Source organism: Bos grunniens, chromosome 23 (assembly GCF_055505025.1).
Source record: "Bos grunniens cultivar Pamir isolate PY7600 chromosome 23, Bosgru_T2T1.0, whole genome shotgun sequence".
Taxonomy (NCBI): Eukaryota; Metazoa; Chordata; class Mammalia; order Artiodactyla; family Bovidae; genus Bos; species Bos grunniens.
The window spans coordinates 34,152,098-34,179,741 of NC_141187.1; the positions used below are offsets into that span (position 1 = coordinate 34,152,098).

At 39.2% G+C, this 27,644-nt stretch overlaps 1 protein-coding gene across 1 annotated transcript in view; it reads left to right on the top strand.

Annotated features, from left to right (window-relative positions):
- The window catches only part of LOC147347588 (cytidine monophosphate-N-acetylneuraminic acid hydroxylase), a 291,879-nt gene that overhangs the window by 116,009 nt on the left and 148,226 nt on the right, over nucleotides 1–27,644 (top strand). The gene's annotated exons all lie outside the window — the stretch shown is intronic.

Sequence of the window (27,644 nt, forward strand, 5' to 3'; positions counted from 1 at the left end):
ATTGCTGTTTGCTTTTCCCTTCCTTTTTAGGTTATCTGATTCTTATCTAGTGTTTCCCTGGTGGCTCAGACGGTAAAGAATATGCCTGCAATGCAGGAGACCTTATCTATGTTTTCAATTCCAGCCCAATGTGTACCTTCTTTGTGAAGCTTTTCCAGGGTTTTTCAGATCACTGTGACCCCTCTATTCAAAACCACTAGAATATGTTATTGGCTGAGACATTATTTTCTAAGCCCAAACACACAGTGCCTTGTTTCATTACTTGTGTATTTGTCTAGCTTTACTACTTTACTCCTGCATTGTTCCCTGAGTTTGAGTTTGTCTGCCCAACTGGACTGTAGGAGATTTAAGGGTGGGAGTTTCAGACTTTTGAACCTTCTCAGCAGACATGTGTGAAATAAACATTTGTTGACTGGTTTTAGAGCTTTGGACCTGACTCCCTACTGTTTCTAAAATGTTGGCGAGTTAAGCTAGACCTGTCCTTTATGCAATTAATATCTTTTTATGCAATAAATGGAAATTAACATCTCAAAATCATCTTCAATTCAACCGTGTGTGTTTAGAAGGATTTTTCTGGCACTTACCAGGAAGTTTCAGAAATAGCCCTGAAGGTTCCATACCATGTGGTATCTGTAAAAATAAAGAGAAAACTTTTTCCCTCTTTGGCCTGGGGTGGTGGGGAGAATAAAGGACAGGCTATATGGAATTCCTGTAATTCAGTGCTCCTTGGAACCTTTTAAAGGAAGCTGAAGTTTCAATAAAGAATCAGGTTTTTTCACTGGAATAAGATCCCGATTGACTCCTACACCTCCTACGTTGAAGGCATGGATTCAAATGAAATGCTATCTCAGTACTCAAAAATGACTGACTGTTGAAATGAAAATCATTTACTTCTTCAGAGCAAAACTCAAGTATGTTTCAGAATAGCAAGCAAAGAACTCCATGGAGCACTGTTTATAAAATCCACCAAGTAGTAAATGTCTCTAGCAAAGGACAACCAGGGAGTCTACTTAGAGAATGCATTTTGAAATCTGAAATGTGTACTTATTGACTGAAATCTGCTCACCCCTTCAATGCTGCAGACTTTCTTCACACTCCTGCCCTCCACCTTCTATACTTATAAATTTACCCCTGCCACTGTGGTCTTGATCAAGAGAGGGGTTAAACTACCTGAAACTAATTGCTATTATAAACATAATTACCTACAACTTTATCTGTATATGCGGCTGTGTTTAAGTGTTATAACCAGCACTGATGAACTGAAATGTATTAGTCAGAAAGAAAGCTTTTCTGAAAAACCAACTTTTCAGAGAATCTCTACTGCACCTGAACTTTTAAATTGTTAAACACAGTTGCAATAAATTTAGGAACAAAATTATTTTGGAAAACTATACATACTTTTAGTTCCAAAGTATTCATATCTATAGTATATTTTTCAGTGTACTGTGGTGAGAAAATACACTATTCAGGTCTATGATAGTCTAACATACTATCATTAAAACAATATCATATAAAGAATAAACTCATGGGACAAAACAAAAAAATAAGAAATCAGCAAGCTAACAACAACAACAAAAACTCCACTATTTACCCAAATCAATTTCTGATCTTCCTTACTGCCTTGAGAACTGGTTCTAAAACTGGAAGAGATTCAGTTATGTGGGAACCAAAGACATCACTACACCAACCAAGCAGTCACTTGCAGACTAACTTCCCACCTTAGCAACTATGATTTTTTGGGGGTCTTCTTAACGAGGTATGTTTCTCAACTGGGTTAATTAGACTTTCAGGGAAACTACACAATGAAATACTACACTTGCAAACACCTCAAGGAAAAATTAGTTTATTTTTGAGTAGATGACAATGAGAGATAAATTTCTATTGGACTATATATTCCTTTAACATATTTACAAGTGATATAATACATTTGCTTAAAAAGTAATCCATAGGAGAGGGGACTGTTTGTGAAGTGGGGTGGGGGACTGAGTAGGGACTTGTATTGATTTTTGTTGTAGCTGGATAATAGGGTACCTGGGAATTCACTGCTCTAACTTTTATGTGTGTGCTGAAATTTTTAATTATCATCATAATCAAAGCAAATCCTTGCAGATATGACCGAGAGAGAAGGAAGACAGTTAACTCAGTCATTAATGCAGAAAAATATCTGAGCATGCTATCAACAGGGTTCATAGCACAATGGCTTTCCATAACTCAGAACACTTGAACAGAGCACTTCAACAGACACCACAGTGCTGTGTTTCAAAGAAGCAATTTTTTCATTTTAATGATAATGAAATCAGAATGCATTTTATAATTGTTACAGACAATTACAGCATGCTTCTCACATCCCACCCCAACACAAATACAAAATCTACTATGGAATCACTGGTATATCTACCAGTTGACAACCTCTGACAAGTGAGGAAATAAGAACTTGGCTCTTATTTGAGCTCCCAGGGACCCCTTGGGTTAGAAAGTGTAATTACTATATCTTTATGACAATGAGGACATACATTCAGATTTGTGGGGTGACTTGCTCTCAGTTGCATAGCTATTAATAGCCAAAGGGTGAACCTAGAGTTGAGATCTCCAGGTCAAAGTTCAGTTTACGACTGACACTTCACCAGCCCCTTGGTCTGTGTTCCATGTAAAGTGTGAAGATGGCCAAGGTTGGGCCCCACCCACCCACAAGGAGCTCCACCTCCAGGAGGAAGATTAAGGTGGTCTTTGATTGCCCTGCAACTAGTCCAGTGCCATGCAGTAAGTGGTGAGCTAGTTGACTCTAATTGAAAATAAAAAATAATAACATAAATACAAAATACGCTAGGTAGATGCCAAATGACATGTTCAATAAGTGCTATAGAAATTCATAGAGGTGGTGGGGAGAGAGCACTAGGAGGAGAGTTGCCTTTATAATGTCACTCAACAAATGTGCTCAGCGTGCTCAGTCTAACTCTTTGTGACCACAGTGGACAGATTCTTTATCCGCTGAGCCAGCAAGGAAGCCCCAGTGTGAATGGAGCACTTACTATTTGCCAGAGGATATAATGGTGAATGGGCTTCCCTGGTAGCTCAGGTGGTGAAGAATCTGCCTCAAATGCAGGAGACCCCAGTTCGATTCCTGGGATAGGCTACCCACTCCAGTATTCTTGGGCTTCCCTGGTGGCTCTGATGGTAAAAAAAAAAAAAAAGAAAGAAAAATCTGCTACAATGCCTGAGGCCTGTGTTTAATCCCTGGGTTGGGAAGATCCCATGGAGGAGGGCATGGCAACCCACTCCAGTACTCTTGCCTGGAGAATTCCATGGACAGAGGAGCCTGGCAGGCTACAGTCCATAGGGTCACATGGAGACGGAACGACTAAAGCAACTAAATAGCAGCATAATGGTGAATTAAACAGATGCTTCATGGAACCTCGAGAAACTGTCAGGGTAAGGTGTGGGAGGAGAGGGAGGGAGAGAGAGACAGGCACCTGCTGTCAGTGCTGAGGTGAGAAAAAACAGAATTATGGGAATGAGAGGGTGCAGGGGGTGGGCAGAGGAAAGGAAGGGAGTGAAAATGTTCCAAGTTGTAGGAACAGCATGTGTACAGGCCAGAAGATAAGATAAAAACATGGAGACACTGAAATAAATTCAGAGGGTTTTGATGAATAGAGATGGAGTAGGAATAGAAGATCAGAGAAAAGGACTGTACCACCTAGGACCTCATGAACCACTGAAGAAGCCTGAATTGATCTGAGGAGCAAGGGGGGATTCTTGAGAGATTTTGAGTAAGGCAGTGTCACAACCAGATCTTCTTGTTTAAAAAGATTATCGAGCTGGGAACAACTGAAAAGACTGGAAGGGAAGCAAGAGTGTTAGACGTAGAGACAGAAGTTAGGAGGCTGTTGTGATATGGAGAAGGCAATGGCACCCCACTCCAGTACTCTTGCCTGGAAAATCCCATGGACTGAGGAGCCTGGTAGGCTGCAGTCCATGGGGTCACTAAGAGGCAGACATAGCTGAGCGACTTCCCTTTCACATTTCACTTTCATGCATTGGAGAAGGAAATGGCAACCCACTCCAGTGTTCTTGCCTGGAGAATCCCAGGGACGGGGGAGCCTGGTGGGCTGCCGTCTATGGGGTCACACAGAGTCGGACACGACTGAAGTGACTTAGCAGCGGCAGCAGTAGGAAAATCTAGCCTCTCTGATTAGATGACGGGCTCATCTTTGCATGAAATGTTCCTTTGGTATCTCTGATTTTCTTGAAGAGATCCCTATTCTTTACCATTCTGTTGTTTATATAAAACCCCACAAGTTCTTTCTCTGCTTGATTCTTAGAAGTCTTTAACAGCAGGGTTTATAATCCCAGGCATCAGATTTCTCTCCTAGATCACTGACTATCCTTAAAAGAAAAAACTGTAGGATTCTGATCCATATGGATTTGCCAGTGAAAAGACCAGGTCACACTCATTGCCCCAAATGGAGCCCCATCAATAGATAAGAACCACCCATTCATGTAGAGTTTCAGATCAGCTTTATTAAGCCTTACTGTTAATATAGAATCCAAGGAACACTGATATTTGAGGAAAGCCTCTATCATGAAAGCCAGAGATGCAAACAAACCTTAACAGGGCTTCTCTGGTGGTCCACTGGCTAAGACTCTGTGCTTCCACAGCAGGGGCACAGGTTCAATCCCTTCTTGGGGAAGTTCCACATGCCTTGAAGTGCTGCCAAAAGCAAAAAACAAAAATCTTTAACAAGGAACATAAAAGAGTCTGCCAGCAAAAGAAAACTTAAGAATCCAGAATGATGGAACTTCTGGTTGTGGTCTTGATGGAATAACAAAGAGTAGATATTTCCTTCCTTCAAAAACTAGAAAATAGTACAAAGTATATGGAACTGCTATTTTTCAGACATTGAACTGTGATCCTTGAAAGAAGGGAAAGCAAATAAGTACTATGATTGCCCTCAGATTTCTGCCTGGAAACAATTAGATGATGGGTGCAAAGAGGGGGACCCTAAACTCAGTCCATTGGATCAAAGAGATGCGGAGTTTGGAGAGACAAAGCTGTCTGTCTCTTGTAAGGTACATCTCCAAGAGGAGGGAGCTGCACTGAAAATCCAATCAATAAATCTGATACAATTCCAGATGGACTAACCAAGACAAAAAGATACAAGTTAGCAATATGAGGAATTAAAGATGAGGCCTCTCTACAAACATTAAAAGAATAATAAGGAGATACTAAGAACAGCTCTTTGCCACACCAGGCAAAGAGTCCACCAGGCTCTTCTATCCGTGAGATTTCCCAGACAAGAATACTGGGGCGGGTGGCCATTTCCTTCTCCAGGAGATCTTCCCAAACTAGGGATCAAGCTTGAGGCTTCCTCATTGCAGGTGGATTCTTTACCATCTGAACCACCAAGGAAGCCCCAAGAACAACTTAATGCCAATAAATTAGATAATTTAATTGAAACACGTGGAACACCTGCATACAGGTTTCTCGGGAGGCGGGTCAGGTGGTCTGGCTTTCCCATCTCTTTCAGGATCTTCCACAGTTTGTTGTGATCCACACAGTCAAAGGCTTTAGCACAGTCAGTTAAGCAGAAGTAGATGTTTTTCTGCAATTCCCTTGCTTTATCTATGATCTAGTGAATATTAGCAATTTCATGTCTGGTTCCTCTGCCTTTTGTAAACCCAGCTTGTACATCTGGAAGTTCTCGCTTCACATGCTGCTGAAATCTAGCTTGAAGGATTTTGAGCATAAACTTACTAGCCTGTGAAATGAGCACAATTGTATGGTATGGATTTGATAATAGGCATCTATTAAAAAAAAAAACCTATACCTAATGATTTTATGGTAAAAGACTAAATGCTTTCCCCCTAAAATCAGGAACAAGACAAATATGATCTACTCTCATATTTGATTTAATATTTTTCCAGAGGTCTTAGTTATTCCAATAAGGCAATCAAAATAAATGAAAGTCATGGTGATCAGAAAGGAATAAAAAGCTTTGCAGACAACATGATTGTATTTATAGAAAATCCTAAGGAAACTACAAAAAAAGCTACTAGAAATAAGTGAATTTAGCAAGATTGCAGGACACAAGGTCAATATATAATCAATTGTATTACCCTATGCCAGCAATGAAAAATGAGGAATTGAAATTTTAAAATTATCATTTATGATAGCATAAAAACATTAGATGCTTAAATATAAATTTAATAAAATGTGTACAAGACATGTGCAATGAAAACTACAAAACATTCCTGAAAGTAAAGAAGATCTAAATAATTAGAGAATACATCAATAACCATGGATTAGAAGATACTATGTGATTAAGGTGTTACTTCTCCTGAAATTGAAATGGAGATGGTAATGCAACCTCAACAATAATTATACCAGTATTTTCTGTATAAAGAACAAGATGATTCTAAAATTCCTATGGAAATTCGATGAAACTGAGATGACCAAAGCAATTTTGAAGAACAAAGTTGTAGAACTTACACTACCTAAATTCAAGATTTAATTGAAAGCCATTATAATTAAGATGTATGATACTGGCATAGGAATAGACTTGCAGATCAGTGGAACAGGGTAGAAAGTACAGAAATAGTCACAAAATTCTTGATCTATTGATTTTTTTAAAAAATAAATTGCGAAGGTAATTCAATGGCAAAAGAGCAGTTTCTTTGATGAATGGTTCTGAAATAACCTGGAGTAGGAAAGGGCAACCCACTCCAGTATTTTTGCCTGGAAAATTCCACAGACAGAGGAGCCTGGCAGGTTGCAATCCATGAGGTCGCAAAGAGTCAGACTCAACTGAACACTCACACATGCAACACAACTCTGAAATAACTGGCGATCCATGTGGAAAACCATGATGATTGACCTTTACTTCATGCCATAACAAAAATTAATTTCTAAATGGATTAAAAATTAAATATAAAAGTTAAAAACTATACAAACTCCTGGAGCACAAGACAAAAAAAAATCTTCATGGCTTTCAAGCAGGCAAAAAATTCTTCTATACTATATGTAAAGCACAAGCATAAAAAAATTGATAAAGAGAACTTTATCAAAATTAAAAACTACTGCCCTTTGAATGACTGTTAAAAAATGAGAAGGAAGAGCATTTTTTCATATGTATATATCTGGCAAAAGATGATATATGAAATTTGCAAACAATACTTACACAACTCAATAAAGCGGGCAAAACATTTGAACAGACCTTTTCCCAAAGACATACACAGATGGCCAATGAGAATATGAAACAGAGCTAAACACATTAGTCATCACAGAAATGCTAACTCAAACCTACTGAGATATCACTGCACCCACTAGAATAGATAAAATAAAAAAGGTTGACAGTGTTGGTGAAGATACAGAGTAACTAAATTCTCATACATTGTTAGTGAAAAATTGAAAGTGTTAGTTGCTCAGTTGTGTGTGACTCTTTGTGACTCCATGGACGGTAACCCACCAGATTCCTCTGTCCATGGCATTCTCCAGGCAATAATACTGGAGTGGGTAGCCATTCCCTTCTCCAGGAGATCTTCCTGACCCAGAGATTGAACCTGGGTCTCTTGTATTGCAGGTGGTTTCTTTACCATCTGAGATAACAGGGAAGCTCTTAAAATATCTATTAATTACATCATCAGAGATATTTTTTAAAATCACTGCATCTATGAAAATTGAAGAGTCCATGGAGGTTCTATTTTGGAAATCAGAGAAGATAAAAAGCTCTCCGAATTTTAAAATATACTACTAGGAATTTTCATTTCTGGAGGTTCTTGGGAAGATTTGCTTCCAAGCACAGTCAGGATGTTGGCAGAAATTAGTTTCTGGCAGCTGTAGGACCCATGTCTTCATTTCTAGAGAAGTTGCATCAGCCAGGGCCCATTCTCAGCTCCTAGAAGCTGTTCACATTCCTTGGCAGGTGCCCCCTACTGCATCTCCATTTCAATGCTGGCCAAGCTAAAATCACTGGCATTGAATCCCTCTCTTGTTGCAAATCTCCTTTGTCCCCAGACGCCTGTTCCTTTAAGAGCTCACCTGATTAGATCAAGCCCACCAAACACAGTGTCCATCAGCCAATTGTGCTGTATAACATACCCCAGTAATGGCAGTGATGTCCTGTCATATCTCAGGTCCCTTCCACAATCTAGGGCAGAGAATGTACAAGGGGAGGGGTCATTTGGGGTAATTTTAGAATTCTGCTACCACAATAAAGCTGGAATTAAACTTGGAGAAAAATAATTAGGAGAAAATTTTAACAAATTATGTTGTGGATGCAGACTGATGGGCTCCACTTGTTTTTGTTTTTTTTTTACCTTGCCTTGCTTTACTGAACTTAGGGGTGTGTGTGTGGGGGGGTGTATTTTTAGCATATTGTTGTTGTTCCGTTGCTCAGTCCTGTCCGACTCTTTGGGACCCCATGGACTGCAGCACGCCAGGCTTCCCTGTCCTTCACTATCTCCTGGACTTTGCTCAAATCGTGTCTATTGAGTCGATCATGCCATCCAACCATCTCAACCCTCTGTCACCTCCTTCTCCTCCTGCCCTCAATCTTTCTCAGCATCAGGGTCTTTTCCAATGAGACAGCTCTTCACATCAGGTGGCCAAGCTATTGGACCTTCAGCATCAGTCCTTTCAAAGAATAGTTCAGGGTTGATTTCCTTTAGGATTTACTAGTTTGATCTTCTTGCAGTTCAAGGGACTCTCAAGAGTCTTCTCCAACACCACAGTTCAAAAGCATCAGTTCTTTGGTGCTCAGCCTTCTTTAAGGTTCAACTCTCACACCCGTACATGACTACTGGAAAAACCATAGCCTTAACTATACGACTTCTGTCAGCAAAGTGATGCCCCTGCTTTTTAATATACGGTCTAGGTTTGCTATGGCTTTTCTTTCAAGGAGCAAGTGTCTTTGAATTTCATGGTTGCAATCACCACCCACAGTGGTTTTGGAGCCCAAGAAAATTAAGTCTGTCACTGTTTCCATTTTTTTCCAATCTATTTGCCATGCAGTGATGGGACAGGATGCCATGATCTTCATTTTTTTAATGCTGAGTTTTAAGCCAGCTTCTTCACCCTCCTCTTTCACTTTCATCAAGAGGCTGTTTAGTTCCTCTTTGCTTTCTGACATTTGGGTCATCTGCATATCTGATTGATATCTTTCCCGGCATACTGGTCCATCAAAAGTCAAGTAAGGATACCAAACTGTTTTTATCAGTGAATTTCAGTATTTTTCATACTCTTTTTCTTTTCAATAAATATCTATGTACTCAGGCTTGGCCTTTATTTTTCTTATATCTTCCGGAGATAACTTGATATTAAGAAGTGTTTCAAGAAGGGATCTTTGAACTGGAAGTAAGAAATAAGTTAAAAGAAAAGATTGTTTGTGACTTTTTCTTCCAAATTATTTTAATTAAAAAATCTAATGGACTTCCCCGGTGGTCCAATGGTTAAGACTCTGTACTCTGGGCACAGGTTCAATGGTCAGGAAATATTCCAAGTGCTGTGTGGCACAGCAAAAAAAAAAAAAATCTAGCCACCAAGATGTCCTTCAGTATGTGAATGGATAAATAAACTACCACATCTGGATGATGGAATTCAGCACTAAAAAGAAATGAGTTAACAAGCCATAAAAAACACGGAGCAATCTTAAATGCGTATTACCAAATGAAAGACGCCAATCAGAAAAGGCTACATATTCTATAGTTTCAACCATATGACATTCTGGAAAAGGCAACCCTGTGGAGACAGTAAAACTCAACGGTGGCCAGGGGTTTGAGAGGAGGGAGGTTGGGAAGATGCCCTGGAGAAGGAAATGGCAACCCACTCCAGTATCCTTGCTCGGAAAACCCCATGGACAGAGGAGCCTGGTGGTCTACAGTCCATGGGTTGCAAAGAGTTAGACTTAGCAACTCAACAACAACAAGAGATGCATAAGAGTTCAAAGGATTTTTAGGCCATTTGACATTATAATGGTAGATACATTTAACCATGTCTTTGTCCAAATCCTTAGAATGCACAACACCAAAAGTGAACTCTAAGGTAAACCCTGTTACCTTGGGTGACAATGATATGTCTGTGGTGGTTCATAAATTGTAACAAATTACCATTCCGGCACTGGACATTGATAATGGGAAGGGTTGTGCATATGTGGGGGCAGGGAATATGTGGGAAATCTCCATGCCTTCCATACAATTTTGCTGTGAATCTAACACTATTATTAAAAGATAATAATAAAGTCTGCTTTCAAAAAAGAATAATACCAGTACTAATAACCGCCCCTTAATGATGCTAAGTCCTTGACATATTTCATCAGCATTGTTTATATTCTATTTTCCCCTTGTTCAGCTTTATCATGTGAATTTTCATAAAAATGAGACTATTGTTGCTCAGTGGCTCATCAGTTCAGGCTGTGATTTCCCTCCCCAAATAATCTTGCTGTGAGAAAAAGTATGGGACATTTTGGGTTGCAAGGAGAAATACAGTTTGCCTCTTTAATTGAACTCTTGAGATTGTAAGGAAATCATCTCTGCCCGTAGCATCTTAATCATTTCCATATGGATGAATTCATTCAATAAACACCTCCCTTTGTATATCTGGATTATCTCTAGAAATAGCTGTTCCTGTTTGGGGGAACATTTGCTGTTTAAGCAGTTCTCAAAAGCATATAAAAGGATCCCCTCCTACACACTCTTCAAACTCGACTTCATTCCCCAGTTTTTCTCACCCACATCTTTTCTAGAAGTGCAGTAAGCTGACTCTGAGGCTTTTAAATTCTGAATTCCAGCTCCTTTTAACTGAGTCATTCCAGAGGTCCAGAGGTCTTCAAACAATTGTCTCCTTTGTCTGGGAAACAATAAGCTTAAGTCAAACCTTTCACTTTCTAATAGCCCTGGGGTTCCCTTGGCTATCTAGGTAGGAGCTCCGTTAGCAAGCCAACAACCTCCTGCCTCCTCAGATAAATAGGAAATCTACAAGTAATTCACAGTTCTTTTGAGTTCTGGAGGAGGAAATGGCAACCCGCTCCAGTGTTCTTGCCTGGAAAATCCCATAGCCAGAGGAACCTGGTGGGCTACAGTTGTAGGGCCATAGTGTAGGGCACGACTGAGCACACACGCAGCCTCACACAACCTTGAGTTCTTACAACTAGGGAGTTATCAGACAACCAAGATACTCTAAAAGTTCTCTATGAGAAAAGCAGCAATTAAAAAATCTGCCCAGACTTCCCTGGTGGTCGAGCAGAGAAGAATCTGCCTGCCAGTGCAGGGGACACGGGTTTGATCCCTGGCCCGGGGAAGATTTCACATGGCTCGGGCCAACTGGGCCCCTGTGCCACAACTACTGAGCCTGTGAGATGCAGCTACTCAAGTCTGAGCGCCCTAGAGCCTATTCTCTGCAACAAAAGAAGCCTGTGCAGGCAAGTAGAGAAAGCCCTCACGCAGCAACGAAAACCATTGCAGCTTTTCTCACAGATGACTTTTAGAGTAACTGCCCACGTTCTGGCTTTCTTTCAAATGATTACTTTAAGTGTGTATTGCACCGCCCCCCCCCCATTACATCTTTAGTTATTTTTATCTCCTTTTTCTCCATTGTTAAAATTTCTGTTGTTAATATTATTATTGCTCTATGGAGAAATATCTCTTTAAACCATCTGATTTTATAAATCAACATTTTGTCAAGTGGTGCGAAAACAGTATAGACCATACTGAATAAATACTTTTATGAGTTCTTCTGTTGAAGGAAGTTAAAACTCAACATTCAGAAAAAATAAGATCATGGAATCCAGTTCCATCATGGCAAATAGATGGGGAAGCGATGGAAACAGTGAGAGATTTTATTTTCTTGGGCTCCAAAATCACTGCAGATGGTGACTACAGCCATGAAATTAAAAGACACTTGCTCCTTGGAAGAAAAGCAACCAACCTAGACAGTGTATTAAAAAGCAGAGACATTACTTTGCCAACAAAGGCCCATCTAGTCAAGGCTATGGTTTTTCCAATAGTCATGTATGGATGTGAGAGTTGGACTATAAAGAAGGCTGAGTGCCAAAGAATTGACGCTTTTGAACTGTGGTGTTGGAGAAGACTCTTGAGAGTCCCTTGGACTGTAAGGAGATCCAACCAGTCCATCCTAAAGGAAATCAGTCCTGAATACCATTGGAAGGACCGATGCTGAAGCTGAAACTCCAAAACTTTGGCCACCTGATGCAAAGAACTGACTCATTTGAAAAGACCCTGATGCTGGGAAAGATCGAAGGCATGAGGAGAAGGGGACAACAGAGGATGAAGTGGTTGGATGGCATCACTGACTCAATGGACATGAGTGTGAGTAAACTCCAGGAGTTGGTGATGGGCAGGGAAGCCTGGTGTGCTGCAGTCCATGGGGTCACAAAGAGTCAGACACAACTGAGCGACTGAACTGTTGCAGGAAGTGGGGGACACTTCTCAGGGCCTGAAAGTGGGCTCTTGTCTGACATTCAGAAATAATTCGTCCTAGGAGACACATGTGCTGACAAAGCAAGAGGCTTTACTGGGAACGGACGCCCAGGTGGAGAGCAAGGAGGGTAAGGGAACCCAGGAGGACTGCTCTGGCAAGAGGCTTACGGTCTTGGATTTTACGATGATGTGATTATTAATAGTTTCTGGGTTGTCTCTGATTAATCATTCTAACTCAGGGTCCTTCCTGGTGGCACATGCATTGCTCAGCCAAGATGATTTCCTGACAGAAGGATTCTAGGAGGTGATAGGACACGTGGCATTTCCTTTTGTCCTCTCCTGAATTCTTCCTGTTGGTGGTGGCTTGTTAGTTCCGTGTTCCTTACCAGGGCCTCCTGTTGTAAAATAACTCACGCATAGGGTTACTGTGATGCCTGGCCAGGGTGGGCAGTTTCAGTCAGTCTTTTTCCCCTCACACTTCCTTCTTGTTGAGCAATTCAAATCTTCTCATCCAATCCTCAAAACATTTTTTACTCACTCTCTTATTCATACAAGGAAACTTCACCCCAGAGAGGTTAAATGACTGTCCCAAGGTCACACATCAACACCACAGAGAAGTTCTGATTTACAGGCTGGGTTAAGAAGGTGGTTAATTATTATCAAGAAAGTGGTTATTCCTAAAGCCGATATACTGCTTAAACAGCTGACTACTACTGCCATCTGCTGGTGACTAGCTGAATTGCTCTTCCTCTAATTGCGCTATGGGCACAAATGATTCTTTTTCTTTTTTAATTAATTTTTATTGGAGTATAGTTGCTTTACAATGTTGTGTTAGTTTCTACTGTAGAGCAAAGTGAATCAGCTGTACATGTACAAATATCCCTCTTTCTTGAATTTCCTTCCCATTTTGGTCACCACAGAGCATCGGGTATTTTCCTGTGCTATAGAGTAGGCTCTCTTTAGTTATTTATTTTATATAGTATCAACAGTGTATCAACAGTGTATATATTCCAATCCCAATCTTCCAATTCCTTCCATTCCCCCAGTTCCTCTTGGTATCCAGACATTTGTTCTCTAGGTCTGTGTCTCTATTTCTTTTTTGCAAATAAGATCATCTATACCATTTTTCTCAGAGAGGGCATGGCAACCTACTCCAGTACTCTTGCCTAGAAGGTCCCATGGATGGAGGAGCCTGGTAAGCTGCAGTCCATGGGGTCGCTAAGAGTTGGGCACGACTGAGCGACTTCACTTTCACTTTTCACTTTCATACATTGGAGAAGGAAATGGCAACCCACTCCAGTATTCTTGCCAGGGACAGAGGAGCCTAGTGGGCTGCTATGGGGCCGCAGAGAGTCGGACATGACTAAAGCGACTTAGCAGCAGCATACCATTTTTCTAGAGTCCACATATATGCATTAATATGTGATATTTGTTTTTCTCTTTCTGACTTACTTTACTCTGTATGACAGTCTCTAGGTCTATCCATGTCTCTGCAAATGACCCGATTTTGTTCCTCTTTATGGTTGAATAATATTTCTTTGTAAACATGTACCACATCTTTATCCATTCATCTGTCAAAGGACATTTAGGTTGCTTCCATGTCCTGGCTATTCTAATAGTGCTGCAGTGGACACTGGGAATTATGTGTCTTTTTGAATTATGGTTTTCTCTGGGCACAAGTGATTCTGACACACACTAGTACCATCTATCATGCTGGCATCTAGAACAATGCCTGACACATAGTAGACACTCAAAATTTGTGAAACGAATTCTGGGAGATTCCAGGAGAATTTTGGTCAATAAAAGTTCTCAAGTTCTGTATTTTAACTCTGCAAATAACCAAATTCAGAAGGAATATGGAGGCTCCTCCACATAAGCCATGGTACTGTCGTAACTGTTCACCCCATCAACTGTGCTACTCCTGTGTTTGTATATGCACTTCTCCTTTCATGGCTTTAACCGAGCTTATTACTTAAGTCTCACTCATGTTTAAATCCAGCTCTACCATTTATACTGTATAGATTTCAGAAAGAATCTAGTTTTAGCACTGAAAAGAACTTGAGCAGTCCTGACTAGTTTTTAAGTCCTGTTTGGAAAGATGGTGATAAAAGAATGTTTCATAGGCAAATAAGTTTCAGAAACGATGCAAATAAATGAAGTTTCATTGGTTCCCTCACTGTAGAACTTCTCAGAGTAATTAATATGCTACTGTGCCTGACAGCTTTCTAAAAGAGGGAATATAGAATCCAGCACTTCCCAAGTGTACTTGACTACAGAAGTCTTTCACATTAAGCTCCTGTTAATGTCTCAAGGAATGCTAGTCTTTTGTGGAACTCCATTTGGAAAGTGCCAATATTCCAACTGCAGTTATTACAGATAACAATAACTGAGTGAGAACAATTTGCTTAGTATCACTCAGCAGAGCTAGGACTCTCATTTAAGGGTTCTTTCACAATATCATTCTTGTTCTATGTGATTTCTTGATATGAAAAGCAAATACTAATATCCACTGCCTTCTACAGACTTTATAGTTATAGAGAGGATGGGAACTGACAGTCAGTGAGTGCTGCTAATGTGTTCTTTCTGCCCCCTTCCCACCCCTGCTACAAATGGGCTAAACATTCTAGATCTTATGACTGTTGTGTCATGATTTCATAAATGAGCATTCTTGTTTAACTGAACTGAATTCTTGTTTAAACACATCCTTCTGTAGGACTGGTCAATGAGAATGTACTTTGAGAGATATATCTTGTTGATTTTCAATGTATCAATCAGATTGGCCTTTTTTATTTTCTAGAAAGTTATATCATTTCCTGCCCTAGACCCTTCATACATCCTGTGTCATTTTCTTTTCCTACTGTTTTACTTCCTTCACTGGGCTTCAAGTGCATAGAATTAGGTTAATCATAACTTCTGGTTGAATATATACCTTCATCATTGATCCATTCACAGCATCGTTTATTTAATAAAATGATGAACATAATCCAACCCAGGGCCAGAATACAACCAGTAACTATATCTACCTTCATGTTCCTTTCTTATCCCATCTTGCTGCCTTTCCCTCAAAGGATAGCTTGATGCTTAATATGAGATTCATCATTTGCTTGCTTTTTTGTTGTTTCTGTTTTGCTTAGATGCACTTGTCACACACACACACACATGCACACACACACACTTTTCTTTTGATTACTGCTTTTTGGGTCACATTCTCTTGCTTCTTTGCCTGAGAAGCTTTGATTACATGCTGGACATTGTGAAGGTTACGTAAGTTAGTGTCTGTATTTTGTTGTCTATCTGGGATCCACTCACATCCCAAGTCGACTGAAACCAAGGGATGCTTTATACAGTGTCAAGCCTGGTTCAGTTGGGCAAGTCCATTGAGGTTGTTTTATTATTTGCTTAGCTTAATTTTCTCCTGAAAAATTTCCATGTTTCCTAAATGAAATTGGTGTGGATTCTACTTTTCCTTCTTGTCTTGTCTAGCTCTAGGTCATAGATCTAAGGTCATTTTATGATGCCTCCAGGCAGATTCAGACATTTCCAGGAATCTTGCCGCTTCTTAATGGACGCTCCAGTCCTTAGACACCCTACATTTAGAAAAAGAATTGTTTGTGTGAAAAAGAATAAATAATTTGGACCAACAAAGTCGGGACAGCTAGAAAGGGAACTAATACAGAGTCAAGCCAAGTCACAGAAGTATATCACTTAAATGCACAAATGACCTCCAATGAGATGGAGCTTATCACAGGCTTCCTGACCCTTTTCCTGATATGCACACACAGAAAATGATTGTGTTTGTCCAGCACTCTGGCATGAACAGATAAGCCAGCTCTCAACAGAAAGGGGTCTTTCTGGGGCCTCCAGCACAACCCCAGGCCCTTACTGGCTGCCCTGAGAGCTAAGGGGATCAAGATGTTAATATACTTAATATCTATTCACTGGCTGATAGTTGAGATTCTCTAGGCTAAGTGTTCTTATAACTTAATAAATACCATTCAAGAAAGAAATGAGATAAAGACCCTTCAGGGCTTCCCTGGTGGCCCAGTGGTTGAGAGTCTACCTGCCAATGCAGGGGACACAGGTTTGATCCCTGCACCAGAAAGATCCCACATGCTGTGGAGCAATTGAGCCTGTGCACCACAACTACTGAATCCACACTGAGCCCCTGCACTCCAACTACTGAAGCCCGCGAGCCCTAGAGCCCGTACTCTGCAACAGGAGCAGCCACCGCAATGAGAAGCCCATGTACCGCAATGAAGAGTAGCCTTTGTTCACTGCAAGTAGACAAAGCCCGCGTACAGCAACAAAGATTCACCAGAGTCAAAAACAAAAACCAAAGAAACAACCGACCATACAATTCCTATGACCCCACAGACTCATAGCCAGCAATTGTTAAGATGTTTAAGACCGAAAAATAGGAGGAAATAGGAAGAAAAAAAAAAAAGATGTTTAAGACCTGTGGCTGTTTCACAGTGAGGCTGAACCAGCATATGTCCCTGACGATTGTATAACCATCATCTTATTATTCATGTCTTGGATACACATACTAATATATACATAGGATTTATATAATACAGTTTACATAGAACACTTCATCATAAACTTTTTTTAAAAGCACCAAAACCTATTATCACACTTTAAAAAATTCACCCTCCTTAGGTAATCTTTGTTTTCCTTAGGTAATCTATTCATTTTGACTAACAAGAGAGGGGAAATGAGAGCTTTTTGTTTTGTTTGATGAAAGGTATATACATCTATTTGGCTTTCCAGGTAGCTCAGTGGTAAAGAACCTGCCCCCCCAAGCAAGAGACATGGGTTCGATCCCTGGGTCAGAAAGATCCTCTGGACAAGGAAATGGCAACCCACTCCAGTATTCTTGCCTTGGAAAATCTGCAGACAGAGAAGCCTGGCGGGCTATAGTCCATGGGGTCACAAAGATTTGGACATGACTGAGGAACTGAACAGCAATACGTCTATTTAGTAAGTGAAAGAACTAATACCTGGTCCTGGGTTCTTAATTATACAATGTAAGTGCACATGTGACAACTGAAGAACACATCTTGAGCATTGTCAGATACATTATTCTGCAGAGCAGAAGAGACCTCCATGGACAACACAGCAAATGGCACTATTGGGACAGGTCCCCAAAGGATAAGTCTTAGATATTCAAGTTTTGCTCAAATATAGCTCAAGTTTTCACAACTCAAAAGGCAAGAGGAAGCTTGGTGAAATTCCTGTGTACAACCATAAAAGTTTGAATTTTTTAAATTCACCTGAAGAAAGCTGAAGTAACATCAGTTTCTTTTTCTTGGAACTAAAAAGGGCACTCCAGTACAAGAAAGATCATGCCCCTGGTTTACTCTTGAAGGGAACTATTTCGTACTTTCCTCTTTAGAATAATAAGCCCTGAAAGAGAGTAGAGAACAACCATGGAATTTTAGAATTACAGTGAACAGCCATTCAACTGCAGCAAAACCAGCTGATGGTTGAATAAGATTTTAAAATGAAAGTCTTTCATTAGATTAAACATACATATATGTGGACTTCCCAGATGGTGTAGTGGTAAAGAACCCACCGGCCAAGCAACAGATGTGGATTTGAGCCCTGGGTTAGGAAGATCCCCTGGAGAAGGAAATGGCAATCCTCTCCAGTATTCTTGCCTGGAAAATTCCATGGTCGGAGGAGCCTGGCAGGGTCCATTGGGTCACAAAGAGTTGGACATGACTGAGGGACTGAGTATACACACACACACATTTATAGTTTAAACGTCCTGTTCCAAATATATATATATGTAACCTCAAGGAAATAAAAATAACTGAAACAATTTAACCATGGAACTACAGTGCCCTTGACTAAGATAACAAATACAGAGGATGGAAGTCTTAATTCAAATATATATATACAAATATATATATATGTATATATGTGTGTATATAAATATATATATATGTGTGTGTATATATATATATATATATATATACACACTGAAGCGACAGCATGAGAAATATGGGTTGAATTTAAGGAAGATCTTACTGACACCTAAGTTTGTTACTTACTGGAAGAAGAAATAGGAAACGATAATTTCCTTCTCTGAAGATCTCATATTTTTAATTTATTAACTGCAACCACAATAGACAATATTCAAGAAATAGAAAATACTTATAATTGTCTACATTCTCATAGTGCTATATTTCTAACAAAGTAACTGTCACTACTTTTGGTGTATCTATGGCTACTCCTTTTGGAATATGTGCCCTTTTTACACATATTCTGTTGTTACATAGCTGTTGCTATACCACAATGAGACTTCATATTTTACAATTTTCTTTTCTTTTTTGGCTGCACCTTGCCGCATGTGAGATCTTAATTCCCCCAATAAAGGATCGAACCTGTGCCCATGCAGTGAAGGTGCTAAGTCTTAGCCACTGGATTGCCGGGGAAGTCCCTACAATTTTTTTTACTAATTCAACATTCTCCAAGCATTTTTTGGATATTGCTTTGGGCTCCATAATTGTTCTAAAAGTTATCATTCCACAGCGGAGATACCCTGTGACTTCCTTCAACATTGCGTTATTGTCATTTCTCATTTCCTTTCAGTACGAATCACACTGCAGTGGACATGTTCACGCAGATCACTTTTCTTCATGTTTGAATAAGTTTCTCAGGATAAAATCCCAGAAGTTTGGATCAGAAGCTAGGAACTCTTTTTGTGGCTTCCCAAATTGCTTTCCAGAAATGTATCATTTTTATTGCTGTCAGCGGTGCCCGAGAATGCCAGTTTTACTGAAACTCTACTGGCATTGAATATCCCAGCTTTTTAGATTTTCCCTTTAATTCAACAGGCAGTAACGGTTCTCTCACTCGTGGCTTTTCTTTTTTCCAGCCATAGGATAACATAGTAATTAGCATCGTATCTAATTTACCTCTTGACCAGTCCACTAAATGGAATGTTTGGCAAACTCCTTAAAGTGATCTAATTTACAACAGGTGATGACTCCCATTCGGAATGTTATTCAATAATTCCATTATTTTGATGTCTAAATGGAAAAGCCTGTCTTTTCCAAATGCTAGTTTATAGTCCATGGTTTTACAGCTTGATTTAAACTTTGTTGGTATTAATAGTTTGAAGTGTTTGAAACTTAAGAAGGAATTGGGGGAGAAATATTCACAGGCAAAAATATTTAGGAGAAATTTGACTTGAAATATGTACAACTCTATCCACAGCTCCACACATAGTTAACAAGCTTTCTAACTGGTAGGAATTATCCCAGCCATGAAAGAGATCAACTAGTGCTCAGGACTGACTCTCAGCTACAGTAAGGCGATGAGAATCACTTCTAAAAATCAAAATGTGAAAAGTAAAGTATTTCTTCAGTCCATTAATTTTTCCTGCCCTGAAACATACTTGCTCTAATTAGTTCGATATCAACCCACAGTTACTTAGCGCCTACTGAATTCTCAGTACCATATACTCTGATCCACAAAGGCTGCTGAGATGAATGAGGAATGATCTCCTCAAGGCACACACTGCTTTATATGATAGATCAGGGAATATTTTCAGATGACAGATATTTCAAGAATTATCTCCAAGACTGCAAAATAACATGTTGCATCTGGAAGGCTGTGAGACTCGGGGGGCAACAGACTCTAAGGCATGTTTGTCTTGGATCCCATCCAAGAAAGCATCAGACATTTTTTTAACGCCGCAGAATTCTGCACAATGGGCCTGACAAGCATCTATGCTAGTAAGCGAAGAAATTTTCTGTGGTTTGGAGCTTTAGAAAGATCCCAAATTCTCATCATGGTGCTCTGGGTGCAAACGAAGGGAGGGTAAACTTGAACATAATTAAGATTTAGTTAGTAGAAAAAACAATAATATCGAATCCTTTTGGAGAAATATTTTGTAAACAAAGAGATAATCTAAGACTGGTGGAAGGTTGAAGAGATCAGTCAAGTATGGCTCATGAACCAAATCCAGCTTGTTGTTTGTTTTTGTAAATAAAGTTTTATTGGAAAGAAATGCATTTTTAAAACTGATGTGGTCTTATCTACAGATGGGCCATATGACACTTTCCTGAAGCACAGCCTGGGCTTGTGTGTTTACAAATAAAAGATCAACAGCCTTTCTTAAGTAATGCTCTGTCTTAGCAGAATATATATTTTCAAATGTTGCTTCATAGTGTGTATTGATTTCAACAGTTTAAAATTCTATGCTTTTAATGAATATTGGAAAATACCTGGCTAGCACTAAAAAAGGTAATAGCTGTCACCAGGTTTTCTGAACACAGTGTATCAATAGCCAACTGATACTGATAAACCAGTCCTAGTCACACACCCAAATCACACCTGGTTGAAAGATTGGTTAGTCAAGCACATTGGTTACTGTCCATTGTTGGAGTTCATGCTTATGGGATCTTTATAAAAGACTGGGCTTGTCCCCACTTCCAGTGAGCATGTAGGTTCCTGGAAGACATGGTATAATATTCAGAGGGAATAAACATGATGATAATAATATTCTACAGGCTGGAGTGGGTTGGAGGCAATGTTAATGATAATCAAATGTGGGTATGAGCTAAAATTTGTTAAGTGCCTACCCTGTATCTTTAAGTACTAGGTCAGGTACTTGATATGTACTCACTCTTGAAACTTTCCTAAGAGGAACATGGAAAACATTTTATCCCAGCTTTGAAAATATAGACACTAAGTCTCAGAGCAACTAAACAACTTTATCAAGCTCACATAGTCAATAAATAGTAATGCTAGCATTCTGGAGGATATTAAACCATGTCCTCCAGAAGAACTATACACACAAGGTCTTAATGACCCAGATAACCACAACCGTGTGATCACTCACCTAGAGCCAGACATCTTGGAGTATGAAGTCAAGTGGGCCTTAAAAAGCACTACTATGAACAAAGCTAGGTGAGGTGATGGAATTCCAGCTGAGCTATTTAAAATCCTAAAAGAGGATGCTGTTAAAGTGCTGCATTCAATACGCCAGCAAATTTAGAAAACTCAGCAGCGGCCACAGGACTAGAAAAGGTCAGTTTTCATTCTAATCCCAAAGCAGGACAACGCCAAAGAATGCTCAAACTACTGCACAATTGCACTCATTTCACATGCTAGCAAGGTAATGCTCAAAATCCTTCAAGCTAGGCTTCAACAGTACATGAGCCAAGAACTTCCAGATGTACAAGCTGAGTTTAGAAAAGGCAGAGGAGCCAGAGATCAAATTGCCAACATCTGCTGGATAATAGAAAAAGCAAAGGAACTGCAGCAAAACATCTGCTCCATTGATTACACCAAAGCCTTTGATTGTATGGATTACAACAAACTGTGGAAAATTCTTCAAGAGATGGGAATACCAGGCCACCTGACCTGCCTCCTGAGAAACCTGTATACAGGTCAAGAAGCAACAGTTGGAACTGGACATGGAACAATGGACTGGTTCAAAATTGGGAAAGGGGTACATCAAGGCTGTATATTGTCACCTGCTTATTTAAGTTACATGCAGAGTATATCATGCCAAATGCTGGGCTGGATGAATCACTGGCTGGAATCAATCAGCTGCCAGGAGAAATATCAATAACCTCAGATATGCAAATGACATCACACTATCGACAGAAAACAAAGAGGAACTAAAGAGCTGCTTGATGGAGGTGAAAGAGGAGAGTGAAAAAGCCGACTTAAAACTCAGCATTCAAAAAACAAAGATCATGGCATACGGTCCCATCACTTCATAGCAGATAGATGGGGAAACAATGTAAACAGTGACAGACTTTATTTTCTTGGGCTTCAAAATCACTGCAGATGGTGATTGCAGCGATGAAATTAAAAGACGCTTGCTCCTCAGAAGAAAAGCTAGGCACCGTTTTAAAAAGCAGAGACATTACTTTGATGACAGAGTTCAGTATAGTCAAAGCTATGGTTTTTCCAGTAGTCATCTGCAGATATGAGAGCTGGACCATAAAGAAGGCTGAGTGCTGCAGAATTGATGTTTTTGAACTGTGGTGCTGTATAAGACTATCTAGAGTCCCTTGGACAGCAAGGAGATCAAACCAGTTAATCCTAAAGGAAATCAACTCTGAATATTCATTGGAAGGACTGACTGAAGCTGAAGCTCCAGTAGTTTGGCCACCCAATGGGAAGAGCCAACTCATTGGAAAAGACCTTGATGCTAGGAAAGATTGAAGGCAGGAGGAGAAGGGGACGAGAGAGGATGAGATGGTTGGATGGCATCACCAATTCAATGGACATGAGTTTGAGCAAATTCTGGGGGATAGTGAAGGATAGGGAAGCCTGGTCTGTTGCAATCAATGGTGATCACAAAGAGTCAGACAAGACTGAGCGACTGAACAACAAAAGCATTCAAACTCAGAACACTTGACTCCAGAGTTATTAATAATATTCTCTTGTTCATTCCATGGGCTTCCCGTGTGGCTTAGATGGTAAAGAATCTGCCTGCAGTTCAGGAGACCTGGGTTTGATCCCTGGGTCAGGAAGATCCTCTGGAGAAGGGAATGGCTACCCCCTCCAGTATTCTTGCCTGGGAAATCCCATGAACAGAGAGGAGCCTGGTGAGTTATAGTCCATGTGGTTGTAAAGAGTCAGACATGACTGAGTGACACATACTTTCATTCCATCCTGTTCAAGAAAAACCACTTGGAAGACATGTGTCAAGTGTGCTCAGAGGGAAGGTCAATTGATTGAGGACACCGTATCAAGTGGGTCTAGTTACCTTCCCCATAAGCATTTTTGCTGTAGACATCTTTGCCCCAAGCATTTTTGCTGCAAACATTTCAGCCATGTAACTAATTTGCCAGAGGGAAATTTTGCCATAAAAGATTAAATAAGTGATTAACAGTTTGGTTTGACAGTTTGGTTTCAGCTAGTTGAAATGCATTAGCACCTCTTCAATTAGTGATGTAACTGACAGCTTTATTGAACAGGCAGATGTTAATGGTTTGCCCTCCAAAATTTGTTCATTTTGAAACACTATTTTGGGGGAGAAAGAAGCTGAGAACCTCAAAAGTGCAAAACCACATTTCTCATAAAACTTTGGAACTCCTCTCAATGGACATGGGACAATATACGAAGAACAAACAATAATGTAGCTACTTTCACTACGCAATACAAATCTCAGTTAGATATGCATCCAAGTGTTTGGAAACTTACACCTCTCTTAAAGAAGAAAGAAATTTTAGTGAAAATGAAAATGGACAGTTCAGAATGAGAGAAAATTCAACCAGCCATATATATATATTTTTTATATATATAATATATATATATTTGATATATATATAGAATATATATATATATGATAATTACTCTGGATAAAAGACTTGGAAGACAAATGCTTAGGAATAACCCACAAAATAAAATCAGTTATTTGTATGGTATTGCCATGAATCAACACACATATTAAATGTATTCAAATGTCTTATATTTGAATAAAGTCTTTTAAATTTTGTTATTCATTTTTCATGTTTCATTATGTCCTTTTTAATGCCCTTCTATTTTTTATTTTAACTTTTGCGACAAAACTGCCTCATGGCCAGTGTTATGCAGCAAAAATCCTTGCAGCAAAGATGTCTACAATGAAGATGCTTACACCCAAAATACCAGACACTATCTTGAGCATTTGGGATTGTTTGATGTTATTTGGGCTACTCCTATGTTTGATCCCTGGGTCGGGGAAGATCCCCTGGAGAAGTGAATGGCAACTCACTCTAGTATTCTTGCCTGGAGAATTCCATGGAGAGAGGAGCCTGGCAGGCTACAGTCCATGGGGTCACAAAGAGTCGGACATGACTGAGCGACTTCCACTTTTACTTTTACTGTGTTCTTAAGTTACCTGGGGTTACCAACCAGTGAATAAAGTAAGCCAATAAATATGGTGAATTTTAATTGTATTTGATTTTCTCTAATGGAAACTTGAGGCAATGAAGAACACAGGAGGAAATTAGAATGCTCTCATTTTAAACATGAACATTTTCTTTTAATCAAAAATACATAATAGTGAGATGTAGATGTGTGTAGCACTGGCATTAGAAAGCATGTGAAAATGAGAGTTGAGTTCCATGGGTTCATTCATTTTAAAAACTTGATAGGCATACTATTTTACATGACTAATTTACTTATTAGAGCTGTCATATCTAAATTATATCTCTCTTGCCTGACTCTCTGGCTTCTGTAGCTTTCGCCACTTAGATCCTCTTTTTCTTTTTGTTGTTTATCATCTACTGCTGGCAGCTGTCAAATCATGCTGGCTGGAAGCCAAATTATTGTGCACACAGCGACACATGGCCCAGCCACGTTTACAGAGAAAGCTGGTGGGTTCTTTAATGTATTGTTGGGGCATAATTATGAAGTGGCAGCAACTGTTCTTCAGTGGAAGGTCAGGACAATTTGTCTAACAAAGCCATTTGTCAAGCTCCACCCAGTGAAGCATTTGTGGTCATCCAAGAGTAAGCAGTGGGAGGTGGGACTTGGCAGAAGTGACACCTAAAAAACTTTGAACAGCTATCAATTCTCCGCAGAAGTAAAGAAACAAGAGTCATTGCTCTCAGACACATAAAGGAAAACTACCTTGTGTTCAACCATCTTCTCTTCCTCATCACAGAAGCTGGGCTTCAGCAGGAAAGCGGCTTGGGCTCACCCAGTATTCAAATACTAGACTCAGTGCAATATGTCACCTCTCTGAGAGCCAACGTTCCCATCTGTGAAAGAAGGACGATGTATCAACCCTGCAGGGTAGGTACTGAGATTAAATGGCATAAAAAATAAAGCTCTGACACATGATACTCAGCAGATGACAGCTCCTTCTTCCACTCACTCTTATGCTCCTGAAGCGTTTTTAGCCACTTGTGACGACAGCAGAAAGACACCAAGTCTTTCTCCTCCCTGCTGCCCTGAGTCCTTGTAGTGTCGATGCAGGGTTAAGTTCAATTTAAAAGCTTTCCTCCCTCCCTCCCTTCTTCCTTCCGTCCTTTTTCTCTTTCTCCACCCACTTCCTCTCATCCTTCCTTTATCCATCATTCCATCCAATTTTTATTGCTTTTCAAAAGTTACATTTATCCAATTACAATGTACATATTTATTGCAGACAACGCAGATAAGCAAAAGAAGAATATACAATTTCCAAAGCCACATGGGGTAGCTCCGCTTCAAGTGTGTGTGTGTGTGTGTGTGTGTGCGTGTGTGTCTAAATCAGTACCTCTCAACTTCTTGGCTGTATATTAGGATCACCCGGGGAGTTTTGAAGTAGATGCTCTGGGATCCCCACCCAGAGATTCTGAATTAATCAGACTGAAGTGGGGTCTGGTCACCGGATGTTTTTGAAAGTTTCCCCAGTGATTATTCTATGCAACTAGTATCTGCCCTAGACTTCTTTTCCACACTCACATAACATATTTCACAAAATAAGCTCAGAGCCCAATAATTCCCCTTAATATACCATGAAGATCTTCCTATGCAGATAATGTACTTCCATATAAACATTTTTTAAAAAATCAGAAGTTATACATCGTGAATTTAATCAAAAAAGAAACTACTGATACAGAACTAAAGATATTAGAAATATGCATAGAGTAAAATAGTGAGTATAAAAGTCAGCTAAATCCATAAATGTTTCCAGTTAAGCATCTGTAAAGGAATTTTTCACCTCTTTTCTTTCACACTGATACACATTTATGACTTGTTGATGCTGGCAAAAATCAGAGAAACCAATATTAGTTGAGTTTTATAAACTATGTGAAATTAATTTCAACCACAGCATTCTATGTGAATGTACAACCCTGATGTCATGGATGTTTTATATCAGATCAGAAATACGATGGTTTTTTATTTTTAACAGTTATGATATATTAGATTATTAGTAATTATAATATTTTGCTTACCTAATGCCTCGGTGAACAAAATATTAATATTTATTATTTACCTTAAAAATGTTTAGAAGACTTCAACATAAGAACCACACACATTTAAACGTTTTCTTGTAAAACACAATCTCAGGGAAATTAATGGCATTTGCTGTTTGTTGATTCTGGTAATGACTGTCATTTTTCTACATAGGAATACAAGGTATATTCTTATGCAATATGAAGAATTGCTTAAGGGCAAAGAGTTCTTAAATAGCATTAGACATTTCAGAGAGGGAATTTCACATATTTTTCAAATTTGCTGTGAGGTAGACTATTATGTTTCACTGACGGTTTCATGATATAGCTTTAAAAATTTTTTTTGAATAGATGTCTTTCTGGGAATCATTTATTTCAAGCGATTTTGGATAACAAAATATTCTTTAATACACAAAGCCTCTCAATGCAACTGCAATAAATATTACCAGTATGTTCTGGAACTAACATAAGATGATAAGTCTCATTTCCACAGTCCTTTCCACTGTTTTAAAAAAATCTTAGCATTTGCACTGCACTCAATTTCTGTATGGACGGATAGACTTGACATTTTAAAAATCAAAACCAATACAATATTGTAAAGTAATTAACCTCCAATTAAAATAAATAAATTTATATTTAAAAAATAAATAAAAATCATTGCTTAAAATTAGTTTAAATCAATTATTATATAATCTTCTAACTGCTTTTCAGTAATGACTTTAAGAGGCAACAACACAAAAGCCAAGCGAGATATATTCTTTTTCTGTCTGTAAACTATTAGTGAACATAAGAATTCAGTTAAAACCTCACATTCTCTGGCAAGTCTTTCATTAGGAAGTCTCTACCTTAGCAGAGTATAATAAATTATTCCTTTCTCCAGGTCATTTTATCTTATACTTATGTCTATAACTGTGTGATACAGTTCTGTTACTGAATTATTGCATCATCACTTTCCCCACTAGAATTGTGAGCTTCTTGTGAGACCATGTTTCTATGTGAGACCAAGTCTAATTCATTCACTTCCCCCACCTGCTCCTAGCAGAATGTCTGGCAAGTATTAAGTATTCAATAAATGTCTTTGAATGAATGCATAAATGAATTTTAAAAAGACTGCCTTTTATTTAAAGCACGTTTTTTCCTGAAGAGTGCTTTATATAAATATTATTTATCTTGATCCATGTGAGAATCCAAAGAAGTAATCATTATCATCCCTAAGAGATGTTAAGTGAATTTGCCAAGGTCAAGTAGCTACTAGGACAGAAACTCAAGGACCACTTCTTGAGCTCCCACCCTAAATACATTAAGATGTTATCCACG